Genomic DNA, 19199 nt, shown 5'->3' with positions numbered 1-19199 from the left:
ATATTCATGGCTCCATGAAACTTGTACATGCGGGGAAATGAAATAAATCAAGAATTAGTTACAGGAAATTTTTAAAAATTACATTTATGCCTATAAGGAAATATTCATTATTGCCATTATTATTATTTCTGAGACCAAAACTGACTCAAAACTGAAAACTATAAGCTGTTATTTTTATACTGAATGTTTTTATATCTAATATGTGAAAGCAATTTTTATTGATTAAAAAAATTAAAGTCATCCTGTGTGATTACCTCAATATTTTTATAAGTATGCACTTAAGATAATTAGAAGAAGTGGAGAATTTTAGCAAACGTTTTTGTTGTTTGGTCTTGACCTAAAAATGTTTTATCCGAAATCAAAGATTTTTGGCAGTGTTCCTGGCATAAGTGAGGAACATAGCCCATCTTCCTAGATTAGCAATGTTTGCTAAAAGTAAAAATATTTTTATATTCAAACACATACCAATGTATTGATGAGAAAAATGTGTGTTATTTTTTCATACAAGCCACAAGACCAAGCAATTTTAATCTTGCAGTGGGTAATTTCCGCTTTATCCTCTTTGCTCCAGAATACTGAAGACTCTTTGGACACAAAACTGGTTTTTAGCAGCACTCTAGATATAATACTTTTTTAAAAAAATCCATTGTTTGTCTCGTGACCTAGAACGCAACTATTACAAAAATTACAAATAATTTTGTTTGCATATATTCAAAATTTTAGATTGGTGTCATTTTATGAATACTGCAATTTTATAGTTATTGTGCAATTTTATAGTAATAGATAATTCTAGGTTCTCTGGTGTTTTTATACATGTTGATTTATTGTTCTACAAACTACTTACTGGTAAAAATCGGGTAGAGATTTTAATTTGTAATCCACATTCTCATGCATTAATACCTATCCTCTTCTATTTTTCCCAAACCTAATCAGAAAAGTTATTTTCTCTCTCTGCAACACCTAACCATTAGATGCTTTTCTTTCATTACATGTACAACCATTTAATCCATCAATAGCAATAAGAATGACAATGGCTATCATTTGTTGAATATTTATCATGTTGTGGGTACTGTGCTAAGCTCTTTTATACTATGAGATTTTAAAAAATCCTCACGAGTATCTTTTATGGTGGAAATACTTCACAAATGAGAAAACTGAGGCAATAAACATAAGTAACTTACCTAAAATAACACAGGTATTTGTAAGAAATTAATCTTAAACTCAGCTATGACTCCAAACTCTTAACCATTACCTTGTAATTCTATCAATTTTTAAAATCTTTAATGTCTCACTTTTTTTTTGTAGAAATCAGTCTGCATAGTGCTTTTACACATAATCTTCTTGTTATGACACCTGATGAGCAAGAAGTGGAGAATTGTTCAGCAAGGGGGTGGTCTTTGTTCTGTATTTGGAATGAGCTAAGCTTACTGCAGGGGTAATGAAGGAAAGTGGATGCGGAAAAGTGGCCCAAACTTGTGTAAAAGTACAGAAGGAAAAGTGAGAACTTGGTGTGCCTGGAGTGAAGGGTCTGTGGTATGATATGCAGGAGATGAATGTGGGTCCAGGAAATGTAGAGGGCTGCTCTGTGACAGGGATGGGTTTCCATGCTGAGGAGTTTTGGAGTCTTAGTGATACGAGGGAGTCTTTGGAACCTATTAGAAAGGGACAACTTCAGCAGGTTTTTTTTTTTTTTTTTTTTTTTTTTTTTTGAGGAAGATCATTATGGCAGTGGTTCAGATAATAAAGGGATCAGCTTGGTGTGTAGATGACAAGTTACATGGTTTTTGCAGGAGCCAAGGTGAGAAATGATCAGGAGCAATTAAACAAATGGCAGAGGGAATTGGACACTAGGGACAAAATTAGAGAGAAATCCTGAAGGAGGCGTTGACATAACTTGGTGGCTAGCAGCCTCAAGGGTTTGCGGGAGAAGGAAGAATTGAGGATGACCTGAATATGTGAATGAAGGTGACAACATTTCCCCAATCACTCTGTTATAAGAATGGATGCGACTGTTGGCTCCCATTAAATTTAATGTGATTTCATTATTTGAAACCGATGGCTTCATTTAATTTTATATGCTATCATGCTAACATGTAAAAAATATTATGTATTCTGAAAAAAACTGGAGAAAAGAAGAGAAACATGGGCCTGAAATATGGCAGGAAGTAGTAGTTCTCTGCATCTAGCAAGTTTTTCTAAAAGCTGGTACATTAAGAAAATGAAAGTAAAGGCCAGACTGGGGAAAAAATGTTTGAAATGCAAAGGATTTTTATCCAGAACATATAAAAACTACTTCAAATGAATGAGAAAAAGATAAAAACCCTAATTTTAAAAGAATAGGCAAAAAACTTGAATATTACACAATATGAGATGCGTGCATGACCAATAAGCCCATGAAAAGATAAGTCCAAATTAAAACCACAGTGACACCATTTCATACCAGCTAAAATGTGAAAATTAAAGAGCCACCATGACAGTCAACAAAACAATAAAGCAACTGGATCCTTCATATATTATTACGGAGAGTGTAAAATGACACAAACGTTTTGGAAAAGTATTTGGCAGTTTCTTATAAGTTTAAACCTTCATCTGCCCTACAGTCTAGCAGTTCCACTCCATGGTATATAGCCAAGAGAAACAAGTACATGTGCCCATAAAAAGACATGCACAAAAAAGTTTATAGTAACTTATTCATAATAGCTCCAAACTGGAAACAACGCAGAGAATGGATATACAAATAATGATATATTCATACAGTAAAGTACTAGATAGGATTTAAAGAGAACAAATAAGAATGCAACAGTAAAGATGAATCTAAATTATTGGAATAAAAGAAACTAGACACAAAAGAGTACATACTACATGGTGCCATTTATATGAATTACAAAAATAGGTTAAGATTAATTTATGGTGAAAAAAATCAGAACTATGATTTCTCAGAAGGAAGGGGGTTTCTTGGAGGAGGAAATTATAGAGATTTCCTATATAGTACTGATAGAAATATTCTGTATCTTGTTTAGATGATATTCATATGGGTCTATATATTTATCAAAATTCATCGAATTATATTAATCTTTAGATTTCATTGTAAATTTACCTCAATTAAAAGGTATGTATTGGGTAACTCAGATACATTTTAGATACAGATGACTGAATAAAGTGCATAAAGTCACTTTTTTTTCCGAAACGAGCAGCTCATCAGTAACAAAGACAACAGCAGCAAGAACAAAAATGCTCATGCCCAGGCTTCATCTCAAATCAGTTAAATCAAAATTTCTCAAAGTGGACCCTAGGCATTGGTATTATCTTAAAAGTTATGTAATCTATTTGAGAACAACTTAAATAGGCCAATAGCTCAGCAAATTAGTAGAACAGATACCTAAATTAATAAATTAATGTAATTGTTGTTATGGACTAAGCCCAACTCCCAGTGTGACAGTATAATATGTGGAGCTAGGGTCTATAAGGAGGTGATAAAAGTTAAATGAGGCCACAAGGGCAGGGTCATAATTCAACAGAACTGGTGCCCTTTCAGGAAGGGGAAGAGACACCAGAGCTCTCTCTTTCTACCATGTGGGGACACAGTGAGAAGGCGGCGTCAGCAAGCCCGGAAGAGAGCCCTTACCAGAAACTGATTGGGCCAGCACCACGATTTTGGACTTCTCCGTCTTGAGAACTGCAAGAAAATAAATTTCTGTTTAAGCCATCCAGTCTATGGTATTTTCTTTTGGCAGCCTCAGCAGAATAACATAATTGCCATGCTTGGAAATGAAGATTTGAGTTGTCAGATTAGAAAATAAAATCAATGTTAACTATATTAGATTTTTTTTTCTTTTAAAAGTTTATTTTAAAAACAAGAAGAGAGCTGAGGGTGGGAGAAAATTTATTGCTCTGTTTCAGAGAGGCAGGTTCAGGAATGCTGAGGGGTAGAGAATAGAGACACATATATATTTTAATAAGATCTGTTTTGCTCTTGTGTTTTTAATTTGCAAGGTTTCGTTTTTGGCAGATCTTTAGATCTCACTATCTTTTCTGGCTCAACATGGCCCAATTTGGGGGGGGCGGGGAAGCATGTGAGATACAAAACCGGCCAAAGAGTGAGGGCCCGGCACGCCTCCAAACCCTCGCCCGCCAGCTTGCGGCGGGGGCTCTCCAATACTCCTCACAGCAGCCATCTCTCACCAAACAAAACAGAAGCCCCCAAAGAGAACAAAATGGAAAAAAAGAAAAAAGATTTTTCACAGATGAAGTTGTTCACATTCATTGGATTCACTGAGCCTGCTGCTGTCCCTACGGCGTGGGCGGTGGCTGGGGCCTCCCAGACCTGAGGTCTGCGGGTAGTGAGCCGCCTGCTGTCTGTAATACTCGCCCAGGGCACACTGTAGTCCGGCTGGGAGCCTGGGAAAGCTCCTGGGCCCCCTGCGGTGACCACTCACCCCGGCTTCTAGTAGTACTCCTCCCAGAGCTTCCTGCAGTCCTGCTGCGGGGGCGCTGCGGGCTGCTGGGGCTGCTGGGGCTGCTGGCCATCTTTTGTAACACTCTTACCAGGCCTTAGTGTAGTCCGACCAGCCTGTGGGCTGGGGCTGAGGGGGCGCACCTGGAGCGGGTGCGCGGGGGCCGACGGAACGCACCTGGAGCGGGTGGGCGGGGACTGAGGGGGCGCGCCTGGAGCGGGTGGGCGGGGGCTGAGGGGGCGCGCCTGGAGCGGGTGGGCGCGGGGCTGAGGGGGCGCGCCTGGAGCGGGTGCGCGGGGGCTGAGGGGGCGCGCCTGGAGCGGGTGGGCGCGGGGCTGAGGGGGCGCGCCTGGAGCGGATGGGCGGGGACAGAAGGGGCGCGCCTGGAGCGGGTGGGCAGGGACCGAGGGGGCGCGCCTGGAGCGGGTGGCGCCGGGCTGAGGGGGTGCGCCTGGAGCGGGTGGGCGGGGACCGAGGGGACGCGCCTGGAGCGGGTGGGCGGGAGCTGAGGGGGCGCGCCTGGAGCGGGTGGGCGGGGGCTGAGGGGGCGCGCCTGGAGCGGGTGGGCGGGGGCTGAGGGGGCGCGCCTGGAGCGGGTGGGCGGGGACCGAGGGGACGCGCCTGGAGCGGGTGGGCGGGGACCGAGGGGGCGCGCCTGGAGCGGGTGGGCGGGGGCTGAGGGGGCGCGCCTGGAGCGGGTGGGCGGGGGCTGAGGGGGCGCGCCTGGAGCGGGTGGGCGGGGACCGAGGGGACGCGCCTGGAGCGGGTGGGCGGGGACCGAGGGGGCGCGCCTGGAGCGGGTGGGCGGGGGCTGAGGGGGCGCGCCTGGAGCGGGTGGGCGGGGACCGAGGGGGCGCGCCTGGAGCGAGTGGGCGGGGGCTGGGGGGGCGCGCCTGGAGCGGGTGGGCGCGGGGCTGGGGCAGGGGCGGGCCGGGGACTGCTGGTAGCAGTGCGAGTAGAGGCGGCCCACGCGGCGTTGGGGTCCGCGGCAGCCGCAGCTGCTTTGCTTGGGTCGTGAGGAGCAGGAGGTTGTCCCTGGGGTAGGTATTGGTGAGGAGGGAGCCCTGGGGTGTGTGCTGGTGAGGAGGGAGCCCCCTGGCGTGCCGTGGAGACCCAGGTGGCCCTGGTTGAAGGGCCCAGGGTTGAAGGACCGCATTGGGTCAGCAGGGCCTAGGGCGCCTGGGCCTGGGGCGCCTGGGCCTGGTCCAACAGGGCAGAGAGAACCCTCGATCTCCTCGATAAGCTGCTCCTCAATCTGCTGGGGCTAACCCCGGATGACGAACAACTTGAAGTTGGGGTCCCCGTTGGGTGGCATCTGCTGGTTGATCTCTAAGAAGGCTCCTGTCTGCTGGCTTATGGCTTTCACGTTCTTGCCACCTCGGCCCATGACCAGGCCTCACTTGTGAGTGGGAGTGGAGAAGATCATCCCCCGCCAGGGGGCCCCCGGTTGCTATGGCCTCTTCCTCGGCCTCGGACTCCCCGGGGACATGTGTGGACCCCCTGGAGAGCCTGGAGGACCGCTTCTGAGGCTGTGGAGGAGGTCACTGATGATCCGGGCTGCGTACTCGCACCTGTCTGGGGGCCCCATTATATGAACAATCTTCTCGGGCCCTGTCCAGTCATTTTGCTGGAACTGTATCCGCCCACCAGCGTCATTCCGGATCTTCTGGATCATCTCTCCGCTCTGGCCAATGACCACGCCGACAGAATCATGGGCACCCGCACATCAATGCTCCTGCCAATCCGAGGTCCATACTCATTCTGGTCCCCAAAGCCGCCTTGGTTCTCGAAGGATGTCTATCACCATCTGCAGGCTTGCTGCACTTTGTAAGGATCCCCATTGATCCGGAGAAGCTTGTCCACATTTGAATTCTGAGAACCATGATGAATTAAGATCATCTTCACTCCAGCGCGTTCCTGCAGCTGCTTAACGGTCTCGCCGTCCTTGGCGATGGCCAGGCCGGCGTCGCCTGTAGTGATCATGATCTCCTGCACTAGTGCGGTTCTGGTCCCCGTTGGCGTTGTCGTGGAACTGTCCTGGGGGGCGCCCACGACCCCGAGACACAATGTCGTCCAGCATCATCTTCGCTTTCTGGAAAGATTCTGGGGCTCCTGTCAAGGACACACTGCGCTCGGGTAGGCCACCAGTGTCTGGAGAAATCTGTATTTTACAGTCTGAATCCCTTTGGATTTTGTTAATTTGTTCGCCTCCTATGCAGTGATCAGGTCGACCACGTGTACAATGACAGACCCGTAGTCTTCTGCCGTTGAAGTCCTGGGGGAGGTTAGATGGGTCCAAGGGATTGGGTTGGAGGCAAACACTGCCCTTTGCCCTGATATGGAGAGGAAAGTGAAGCCCCTCCTCCCGGAAAGGTGGACCGCTGCCTCCAGATCTGTCCTAAGGCCAGCGGGCAGGGCACGGGGGGGTCCCAAAAGTGAAACCCCGAGCTCCGTGGTGCCTGCACAGCCAGAGGTCGCTCCTGGTGACCTCCAGTGCGTCCCTACCCCATGCAGGGGGCGTCACCCACAGGGAGCCCTCCCGAGGCGCTGAGGGAGGCCCAGGACCCCGCCTACAGCTTTAACTGTATTTGATTTCTATACCGCGTTGGAAAATTCACATTTCTACTCACTAAATAAAGGAGTTTGATTTTGCGTCATAACCTAGGTTTAATTCAGCAACTCATTCTAATTTATAAGTAGTAGATGACTTGGGATTTTAATTGAGTAATAAACATTATTTTAAACCTGCTCAGATGCAGCCAGCATTTCACACTCACCTACGTCTGCAGGTGTTTCACTGAACTCAAATGGCCTTTCTTAAATTCAATAGAAACATGCACAGAATTATAAGACAACAATGATTTAATAGTTAAGTATAAATTCATCAGTAACAGCACAGATAAAATAGGTTTCCTCCTTAGAAGAAAATTAATTTTTGTGAAAGTGGGAAGCCTGGTTTTTTACTCTTCTTTTTAATGTGGAATAAACGGAAAAATGTCAAAATCTCACTTTCATTTTTTTCTCAGTAAATCAATCACCAATTAAAATAGGAGTTTATAGCATATTTGTTTCGTTGCTTTAATAATTTCCCATGTCAGTACAATCTTCCATTGCTTGGGACAATCAGTCAACATGAAGTAATCATACAGCTGTGATTACCGGTAGGTATATTCCAATAGAAAAAAACTGTTTTTGTTTTATAGGTTTACCTGAAAAATATATTTGCAAAGCTACTACCTTGCAGTTAGGAAATCTCTTTAACATATAATTAGTTTCAAAATTCAGTTGAGAAATGCAATAGTATTATTTAAAAATCAGTATAACTTTATATTCTGTTCAAAAGGGTCTCAAATATTCAAGAAACATGAAAACACTAAAAATACTGCATTTTGACAGAAGAGAAACATCAAACCCAATTATCATCTGAAAGTTAAAAAATATTTGAAGTTTTGATTTGTTAGTCTTTTCAACATCTTTTACATTCAACATCTTACGCATGCAAGATACTATATTGGGGCTTTAGAAAATTTAAGGATGAAACAGACTAATGGGTGTGTGGCTCAGGGAAAATAAGATATCTATCTATCTATCTACCTATCTATCTATCTATCTATCTATCTATATATATATATATATACACACACACACAAATAAACAAAATATTATTGTATGATTCAGGCAAAGATGGAATTATGTGAGTTCAGAGGAAGAATAAATTCTTTCCAGAAAAGAGAATTAAGGAAGATTTCTTTGGGGAAACGGGAGAATGTGAGTGTAGCATTGTGACCTGGATACAATTTAGACATGTTATTTTATTGAAAGTGATTGGATGTGGCTCAATGCCAATATCTTTCCCTACAAGTCCCTTCACACACCAACCCTTTTGGGTCTTTTCATCTTCTGGATGGACTACCTACCTCTGAAATATCTTGAAATCTAATATTCAGTTCATTCAACATAAAGTCCAATTCATCTAGGGAGCTTCTGCTTTCATCTTCATCCCTGCTTTGCTGTCATTAATATTTATATATTTTTAATGAAACAACCTTGGAGCTGAAATACCTGAAGTCAAGTCCAAGGTCTACTACCTAATAGCTGAAAAAGCTGCTAAGTTACTTATTGATCTTAACCCTCAGCATCTTCATTTTCAAAGTGATATATATTACTGATAGTTCCCATCTCACAGGATGGTTGAGAGCATTCAATTAGGTAACATACAAAAAGATTGTAGTACTTTGCCTGGCTTAAATAAAAGTGCAATACATATTAATTTGTGTGTTGTAGATCTTGTTATTACTATTTATCAAGTCAATTCTGGTCTTATCTTCTTTCTTACTCACACTGAACTATATGATTGATCATTTTCAAGTCTCTTTTATCAGAACGATCAAATCTCATCATCTTGTCCTGACACACCGTGCAAACATCCAGACTTGGATCGATCTAATGCCCCATTCTTTTCTGTTCCTACTCACAGCCTGCTGAGTACTGCTGGATGAAATCAACAGGTAGTGATGTGTTATTGTACAATGTTATGGCCTTCCACTATCCTGTGGCACTTAATGTCTCAGGTCAATTCCGTGACATATCTCTGGTCAATTCTCCTGCTTAACCGCTAAAAGCCTTTCCTATTTCCTTCAAGAATGACCAAACTTTTGGGACCCTCAGTCTCAGCAGGATACCTTGGCTATGTATCTGAAGAACCTTTTAGCAACCTCCTGCTCTCCTTCCCCAACAAGCTGTTCTGTGAACACCCCATCATTCCTGCCTCTTTTTCATAACTTATTGCTTACTTTAAAGATGGCACATTGGTTACATTTGTTGAACTTCAGTCTGCTTAGATCCAGTTATCATTTCTTAATTACTCTTGCTACTTATGGACTGTTCCTTCAATTGCCTTCAAATTCGGACATTTCTAGGGATCTTTTCTTTTTCCACTTTTCTTTGCTTTTTGCACTTTCTTCCATTGAAACCACAGGAAAAGATTCTAAACAAATTCTGTTATCAAGGCCCCCAAATCTCTATTTCTATCTTCATGTACATGGTGCAATTAACCTAATTTGGCATCCTCCTTAAATCGTATTCACTCTTTAATCAACTGTATTTGGAGCACTAAAATTACTTTTATTGTATCTATGATGTCTTTTAATCAACAAAACCGAAGAGTTCATCTAAGTTCTCAGAAATCACGCTTTCTGATTCTTCCTCTACCTCACTGTGAGCACTGTTTTAGTCTTCTTCCCTAGTCCTTCCTCCTGTGATTCCTCTGATATGTATATGTTGTTTAGGCTCCATCGCTGGTTTCTTCCTCAGTCTACATAACCTCCCTGGAAGTCTCCTCTATTTCCATCACTTCTTCTGTAGCCTATACACTAAGGATTACCAAATTTATTTATTCAGTTCATTCCTCTCTTCTCACCCAGATCATCTTTTCAACTGCTGATCAACCTCTTTACCTTGCATTCCAATAATGGCTAGTATTCATTCAACCAATCAACAAATATTTAGTGAGTATCTACTGTATACCAGGCATAGTGTATGTACTACAGCTATGATGGGTAAATCAAGGAGACAGTACAGACGGGATGCAGACATACAAATGGGCAATATAACATATGATACATTCTATGACAGGTAAGTTCACTGGAGAGGGGAAATTAACTAGTCTTGAGAATGGGAATCAAGAATGCTAACTTTAACCCCATTCTACCCCCTTGCATAACACCTGGCACGTATTAGGTACTTAATAAACTTTTGTTAAATTAAGGGACATCAAAGCTGGAATTTGACGATGAGTTAGTATCACCAGGTGAAAGAGCTGAGAGAGGCAGAAATTATTTCCTAAGACTAATAAATATACAAAGACTCAAGGGATAAAGGGTGTCTGGGATGATCTTGAGGCAAGTATTTCGGAACAGCTGTAGTAGGACTCAAGCTCAGTAAGCACTAGTTTTCCTATCTCCTTGATTAGCAATTTTACATATATTGTCTCTTTAGTTCTCAGGTAATTATTTACATTTGCATGCTAAGTATAATTACACCAATTTTACAGATTGGGAAACTAAGACTCAGAGGGATTGGATGATTTACAAAGTCCCACTGCTATAGGCAACTTCATAGTCAGCATCAGTTATATGACCTGTGCAGTTGCATAGAATTTGTTTTTTCTAAGTGAAGTTAGATAGGACAAGGGAGCACATGTGTAAGCAGATGGGCTACACACAGTGTGTACTCTTTGCCATCCCAGGAGCACAGAATTCTGTTGTGGAATATGTAAGGTCAGTAAAACTCGAAAGTCAGTACAAAGTAAATGTGTCATATCTATGACCGAGCAAGCTTACTATTCAAACCAGAATTTTCTCTAAATGCAAAAAGAAGGCAATGGTGTTCTAGGAAACACAACCAAGAAATTTTTCATACTCATGTTACTTCTCTGTACTAGCCAATCCTTTATGCTGAAAATTATAACACAGAAGGAAAGGGAAAAATAGGACAATGCACACTTTTTATAAAGTCTTTCCTTAGTTATTTGTAAGTTGAAAGGAGAGAGTGTTGGCAGAATGTGAGTACAGTATATTGAGAAATGAAATAAAACAGATGAATTCGTGCAGTGTTTTCACTGTTCTGGTAAGAATGAAATACATGGGTATGTTCAAACTAAATGCTCTTATATTTGCATTTTAAACTGGTATTGCTCAATATAAAGATATATGATGAAGTAATAAAATTAATGCCAATAATTTAAATTTTTTTGTTTAGAACGTGAAATAGCAAATAAAACATTGTAACAAGCTGAAAAGGGTCTGTCAAAGAAAGAAAAAAGCTTTTATTTTAGTACTTTTAATGGCACTTTTCCCCCACCTTTTTAATAAGGGTCTCCACATTTTTATTTTACAATGGGCCCTACAAATTATGTAGCTTGCCTTGTCTACAGCCAGTAAATGGTCAAGCTATAATTTGATTTCAAGTTTTCTGTCTCCAAATGACACAACATACCACACTTGCTGTGATACTAACTATGTGGTATTAATCCAGTGAGATCTAAGCGTCATTCACCATTTTGACTGCCATAGCTTCTCTTATCTTTGAAGGATGAAACTATGTTAACTGTAGTGGATGCTAAAATGCCCTCCCCAAATTTTCTATTCATGATAGACATTCATTGCCCCAGCTACCACATTGGCTATTGAAGGTTTACAAATGAGTCGCTGCCTCAGAAATGTCTTTGGCCGAAGAGAGCCTCTTGCCTCAATTTAGGACATCTCTAAAAGATCATCCCAGCTACAGAGCTGCCCACAGGACTGACTGTGGCCTTCACCGATACTGAATTGCAGCTCAGCTTCTTTCTCTGCCAGTTCTTTCTTCACTCTCTCCTGGATCTTACTCCCAAAAGTACTACAATAAACTTCAAGCACACAAATCTCTGACTCTGGGTCTGTCTCACATGAAATCCAACCTAGATAGTCGAGAGTGGACACTGAATTGTAACAAATATGTCTTGCATTTTTCAAATTGACAATTTACAGTGTATTTCTTTTCTAAATGTTCCATTTTCTGCTTTTACTGTAGCCTTGGCTGCAATTACCTTTACTTCTTCTCATACCCAATGAGATCCTGTTATTTTAGTGTTTTATGCTGTGGAGTCTCTTTCTGTAGGCTTGGTGGCAGAGCTCTTGCTGAGCCAGAGAAAACATAATTCTTAAAAAAAAAACCAGGAACCTCCTTTAAAATTGTTTTAAAATGCAGTTCCTGTTCTTTTAAGCATTTTTCTTACTCAAGGGGAGAAGTACCAAAGCCAATCATTTGAAGGTGAATCAGTTATCTGCCTGAATATTTTAAAGAAATTATTAAATAGCCATGTCTCTTTGTCACTTTAAACGTTTTTGAGTTAAATTTACTTGGAAGTTTCCAACTTGAATTTTCTAAACTATGATTTAAATATTATAAAGCAGACTTATTATGGCTCAGGTTAGCTATAAAAGTAATTCATACTCATGTTCATTTAATAAAAAAAAACCCTCTAAATACATAAATGTCCCGGGCACAAGTTGGTACTGCCCCAGAACAAGTCTGCTGTATACAATGACATTTATTATGACTAAGTGTACGTCCTGTAACTCATTTAGGAAACATTTGAATGACTCAACCCTAACTTTTGGCTACCAGAATTAGGAAGATAAAAATATAATAGCTTCTGAGTCATCAGGTGTGGATAAAGATATTTTGTAATATATTTAAAAATGAAAATCATCCATAGAGAGGACATTTGATCATTTTTAGGACTTGTGGATTTTCCAACCAGTCCAGATCAAATCCTGGATATTGATAGTTAGCAGAGGATAAAGCATGCCACAAATGTGAAGGAGTCAGAATATTTTATTTTTATTTGATCATGGACAACACCCTTTCTCTTACTCTCTCTCCCTGCTTGTGTCAACCACACACATACACATGGATACACGACTAACCTCTATTCCTCAATGTTATCTGTTAAATAAAGCTGAACTCTGAATACAAAAACAAACTAAAAAAAACCTTGCCTCATTTCAGAAGGCAGCTCTGAATGTCCAAAGTGAAACTAGAACAACTGAGTTTACAATGTGCTGGCCCATAGCCACATGTCTTCCTGAGTGCACGGGTGACAGACACTTGAATGTGTAGTGCTGTGATGAGACAGCAAATCTTGTCACCTAATAATACATGTGGCTTGTGGTTATTCATAGAACAATGTGGACTCCAAAGGAAGCCAAAAGGAGCTGCTTTCAGGACTGTATCCCCCCAAACCTAGAATCATTCTGTCAACACTTTGGCTATGAAGTGACTAAAGCAGCTGTCCATTGACCTCTCATTTATAAAGACACAAGATAAAAATCAATTTAGGTCCTAATAAAGCAGCCCAAGTGTGAGCATATCAGAAATAGGAAACACTGGGTGCCGTGTGTGGTGGCTTATGCCTGTAATCCCAGCACTTTGAGAGGCTGAGGCATGCAGATTGCTTAAGCCCAGGAGTTACCAACCCAGGCAACATGGCAAAACCCTGTCTCTACTAAAAATACAAAAATTAGCCAGATATATTGGCATGCACCTGTACCAGGTACTCAGGATGCTGAGAAGGGAAGATGGTTTGAGTCTGGGAGGTGGAGGTTGCAGTGAGCTGAGATTGTGTCATGGCACTCCAGCATGAGTGACAGAGTGAGATTCTGTCTCAAAAAGAAAAAAAAAGAAAGAAAGAAAGCCTTGAAATCATATCAAGGGGCAACTACTGCTCAGCTTTGCTGTCACAGTGTGGTAATGTATTATGTAGTATTGCCGAATCTTAAGAGTATCAGAAATAAAATGTTATAGAATACATGATTTTTAGACTGTGTTTGGATTAGCAGAACACATCTCTCAAGTCTTCATAATGGCTACAAACAGGTGCTTACTACTTCTCTAACCTCCTTCCTACAGCCCTCCTGCCAGTCTCTCACTTGCTCTGCCACCACCACATTGGCCCAGCTGTTCCTGAGCTGTGCAGTGCACTCTCCTGTCTCAAGGCCATTGCACCAGCACTTTTCTCACCAGGAGCACCCTTTCACTACAAAGCTACATAGCTCATTCCTTTACGTCCTTCATGTCTTTTCTTAAATGTCTTCACCTCAGTAAGACCTTCCTTGACCACCGTATTTGAAATCGTATCTTCTCCCCATACTTCTTTCCTGCTTGATTTGCTCAAAAAACACTTATCTTCATCTAAAATTATGTATTTTATTTATTTGATTTGTTTTCTATCTCTTCCAACAACAGAGTGTAAACTACTCAAAGACAGATTTTAGTTTATTTTGCTCATGGCTATGTCCCCTGTGCCTAGAACAGAGGCTGGTATATGGTAGAAACTTCATTAGTGGTTTTTTAAATGAATGAATGAATACATAGATAAATCTGCAAGCCATCTTTGTTCTATGGTCTGGGATTCCAGTTTTTGACATCTTATTTACATTGAAAATCTCATAGCACACTCAAAGGAAAGAGAGATGATATAGTTTGGGCAGTGAACATCTAAACTATTACTTTCTAGAGAAGTCACATAATCAAATGACATCATTTATGAAATTGTAGAGCATTTTTTTTTAGTTATAACATACTAGGTAAGCAAACTAAAGCATGTACAACCAAGTCAAACTGATTAATCTCATGATACTTTATTCACTCCATTTTCATTCAGTAATGATGAGGCCTTAGAATTTAAACTGCTCAGAACAAGTCCCCTTACCCACAATGTTGAGCTTCAGGTAAGTAGTGTCTAAAATTAAGCATAATTCCTCTGCTGGTTGGGAAATGAAAATAAATATAAGAGAGGTAAGAGGGAGCAAAGATTAAGCCTGATCTTCGCAAAGGAAGAACACTAATTCACAAAGATTATATTTTCTATGAAAGTCTCACCTTGACTCTTTATTCTGGCCTATATGATTCAAAATCTTGGATGCAATTGTTAAGAATTCAGGTGATTTCTGTCTCTCATTCTACTCTTTGCTCTGAAAAGATTTAGACAAAGCCAACTAAATTAAAAAAATAAAACTCAGGTTGTGCATGAGTGTGTTTGTATTTTCTGACATAAGAAGAGACTAAACATATAGAACTCTTCAAGGGCATAGGATAGATATTATGTTAATATTGTTAATATGTTAATATTGTACAACAGATGTCATGAGAAGCATGAAATATATTTCATGACTCCATAGTAAATTTTGTAAGTCAATGCCACAAGAATTGGTACACAACGAAGATATAAAAGTTTGAAAAAGATGAATTCTTAAATTAAAAAAAGATGCTTAATAATTTATGAAAGGTAAATTAGTTGGATACATTCTTTGCCCTTTTGAAGTAGGTGACAGGTAGGGTTTAGTGAAAAACAGAAACCACTTTAGCTATTCAATCAGGAGACAATTTAATTTAGGGGTTACAAAACATTGTAAGACAAGAAAATCAGGGAAACGGCCATTAATATTCAGGAAATCAGGTAGGGCAGGAGTTGCAGGGAGCCTTCATCACTGGTCTTAATTTCCTGAAACACCTAAGTCGGTGATTTGTAGGCAGACTCCTAGAAGTCACCGGCAAAACCTCAGATCTGCTATCTGCCAAGGACTGTGTACCTGCTCACTGACTCCAGAGCAATAACGGTGCCTCTCTTCCACCTTCTCCTGCAAGTGTCTCTCGTTAGAAGACCCTAAACCAGAGCACCACTTATAAGGAGTCTAGAAAACATACCCCTATGTTTCTGGGCCTTGCTTCCAGGGAGCATAAAGAAGGGCCCATGCTGAGACACCAACAGACAATTCTGCCCCAAGTTGAAAGCAGTGGGAACACCAGTGCTTTTCCTCCGTTTTCTGCAAATCCCTTTAGGCTGAGGCAGGTAGATTCTAGCATAACCCAGTATCCCAAACAGTTCTTATGAAAGAACCAGGTATTCCCAGAACCACCGGTGGGTTTTAACAATCTTTTTTTAAAATGGCATTTCAATTCGCTTAATAAGACAATCCCAGTCTTCTTTTTACTCACATTCATCAATTCCTTTAAAGAGTTAATTCTGCTGAAAGGTCTTGCTCTACGTGTACATCTCTCAATTGGCATCCCTACTAAGAATAGGGAGCAGTGAGGAAAGATTGTGGAAACAAAGAGAAAATTAGTTTATGCACATAAGGCAGAATGATATTTTACCAGGCTGACACTAAATTTCTCTTAGCAAAATTAATATTACAGTATAGTCTAGCAATTTTCCTCCTGCATCTCTGAAACCTTCCTAGCCTGTGACTCAGTTTCCTACACTAAGGGGCTGTTGCCACTGTAGTTAGGGTAGTCAGGGGAAGGAAATGCTTGCTCACCTTTGCTGTGTTTGGAATAACCACTCCACATCAAAGAGGTGACTCACTGTGCTCACTTGCCAGCTCTGAGCTTGCTTTCTACCTCCCACTACCCTTTCCTGGCTGTGCTGTTCTTGGCTGGAGAGACCTTTCACCAGCAAGTCTAGGTTTGTGGAGCCTGGCATGCTTACCTCCCTGAATGATGAGGCTTTCCAAGGTGGGTTGCTCTGCAGGTTGGGACCTGAAGGTGACCACCAGTTTGTCCAACCTACCATTCAAAGTGTATGACTCAAAGTCAAGAAGCTGGGCTTTCTGCCTCTGCTCCTCAAACAGTGCAAAAGGAAATGAAATCATTTTATTTCACCCTTTCTGTTAACAGTAAACACATAAGCTGAAAAGGTTATGAGTTCCTATTTTAATTGGATTTAGAGAAACATGTTGCTGCCTGGAATTCCAGAAGCCATCAAGTTCATTTCAGTGAACACAATGGTGTTAATCGTAGTGTGGGGCAGATGGTAAGTACTCAGAAAATATTTATTCCTGATGGGTATACTTCTGTCTGTCTGGATGAAAACCATCTTGGGGTAAATAATTTCACTGTAGACATTCTTAGGAAAAATCTGCACTTCCTTTAACACAATCCACTACTAGATTCAACATAGAGGAGAATGTGGTTATGGAAAAATAAAGGACTTTGGAATTAACAGTGTTAGGTGTGAGATTAGATGCCCTGGGCAACTCCCTTATGTTCTTATCACATAATGCAGTGTGTGCTAAAGGAGTTTGAAGCCAGATCGACCTGTTCTGGAATCTCAGAGGCTCACTTACCAGCCACATGACTACTGATGCTTGACTTCTTTAATCTTCAATTTCCTCACATAATACATAGAATAATAATGGAGTTTTCCTCATAAGGTTGTTGTAAGGATTAAATAAGACAGTGCAAATAAATGTCCTAAACATAGATCCTGGGACACAATTAGTATTCAATAAATTTTAGATATACTCTAAACTTGTTACCTAACTTAAAAAAGAAAAGAACAAAGCATGCCATACTCCGCTTCAAGGAATGTTACAGATCCAGGGAACATGAAGAAAGTGTCTCCCAAGTGTGATTTATAAGCATTATCTAATTCCCTCATTGTCAAGAGCCTATTCCTTTTTTTCCCAGCGTTTGAATGTGGGCTTTCTGCTGTTATCTTTTGGCGAAGTCTTTGACAATTTGTCCACAGGTTTAACAGATCAGCATTTAGAATGTATGCACATGTATCCTGGAACTTACCAAAAAAAAAAAAAAAAAGTATAGCAATGAGAAGTATGACAACCTGCATGTGTTTAGGTAGCATAATCCTCAGATATTTTGCCACTGAATGTTCACATTGCCAGCATTCCCTCATGCTTGGATAATTAGGGGAACTGAAATCTACTGCTGGTGGTAGATTAGTGGTCTTCCTTTGACAGACCCTCTTCAGCTTCTTATGGTGTTTTAATTTGCTATTTAATATTCTAAATAAAGAAGATTTTAATTTAAATTATTGGCATGAATTTTATCATTTCCTCATATATCTTTATATTGATCAATACCATTTAAAATGCAAATACAAGAGCATTTAGTTTACATATACCCATGTGTTTTACTCTTACCAGAACAGTGAAAACACTACACTAAGTCAACCGTTTTATTTCATTTCTTAATATACTACACTCACATTCTGATAACGCTCTCTCCTTTCAACTTAGGAATAAATAAGGAAAGATTTTTTAAAAGTACGCATTGCCTGTCTTTTCTTTTTCTTCTTTGGAGTAGTCCCAAGACTGACACCTGTTGAAACGAGACCCTTCCAGGATGGTAGTGGCAGTGGAATGACCTGATCATGTTAGAGCAAACCTCCTCTTTCCTCACCTTTCTTTAAGGCAGCCAGTTAACCTTTTTTGGCCTGCTCTGTTAAGTAATAATGCTTCTGGGGCACTTGGAGAAGAATTGGTGTGAATGGGTTTATATACTACCCAGATGGCCTCACTATTACTCATAGTCAGTTGGGAAATTTTCCAACCCTTTCTACTTAATTCTTGCTATCTATGGGATTTGAACTGACATCTGCTATTGTGCTCATTTGAAAGCAGCATGTCTGAGTATTAGGTTTCACTCAACAAACATTAAGTAAGAACCATTAGTAAGGGAGTTGGGTGAAACAGAAGAAAGTCCTTCTAGTTTCAGAAAAAGATCAATTTAGGATCAAATGCCAATTCTGCCACTACTATGTGTATAACCTTGAGAATGTTAACCTCAGAGCATTCCTTACTGATCTAGAAAATAAAATAATATCTCTTTTCAATCTTGTGAGGAATAATAAATATTTTTGTACTTAAAAACTCCTATAGGGCCGGGCGCGGTGGCTCACGCCTGTAATCCCAGCACTTTGGGAGGCCAAGGCGGGTGGATCACGAGGTCGAGAGATCGAGACCATCCTGGTCAACATGGTGAAACCCCGTCTCTACTAAAAATACAAAAAATTAGCTGGGCATGGTGGTGCGTGCCTGTAATCCCAGCTACTCGGGAGGCTGAGGCAGGAGAATTGCCTGAACCCAGGAGGCGGAGGTTGCGGTGAGCCGACATCGCGCCATTGCACTCCAGCCTGGGTAACAAGAGCGAAACTCCGTCTCAAAAAAAAAAAAAAAAAAAAAAAAACAAAAACAAACAAAAAAAAAAACACTCCTATCTGGTAATAAGTGTTTAATAAATGGGAGCTGTTGTTAGTGTTGTTTTCTCAGTATTCTAAATTTTTCTAGCAAAAGGAAATGCTCAGAGAAATTGACCACTTCTTCTTTAGGCTTTCTTATCCCATGAGACTGATGTATTAAATACAGAAAATCAGTGGAAAAATGCTTTGCAAAATCACAAATC

At 41.0% G+C, this 19199-nt stretch overlaps 1 pseudogene; it reads right to left on the bottom strand.

Moving 5' to 3' along the window:
* Positions 1–4269: 4269 nt before the first annotated feature.
* On the bottom strand, positions 4270–16648 carry LOC101039378 (far upstream element-binding protein 2-like; annotated as a pseudogene).
* Positions 16649–19199: the final 2551 nt, after the last annotated feature.

The sequence above is a fragment of the Saimiri boliviensis genome, chromosome 2, assembly GCF_048565385.1.
Source record: "Saimiri boliviensis isolate mSaiBol1 chromosome 2, mSaiBol1.pri, whole genome shotgun sequence".
Taxonomy (NCBI): Eukaryota; Metazoa; Chordata; class Mammalia; order Primates; family Cebidae; genus Saimiri; species Saimiri boliviensis.
This window is presented reverse-complemented; position numbering and strand designations above follow the sequence as displayed.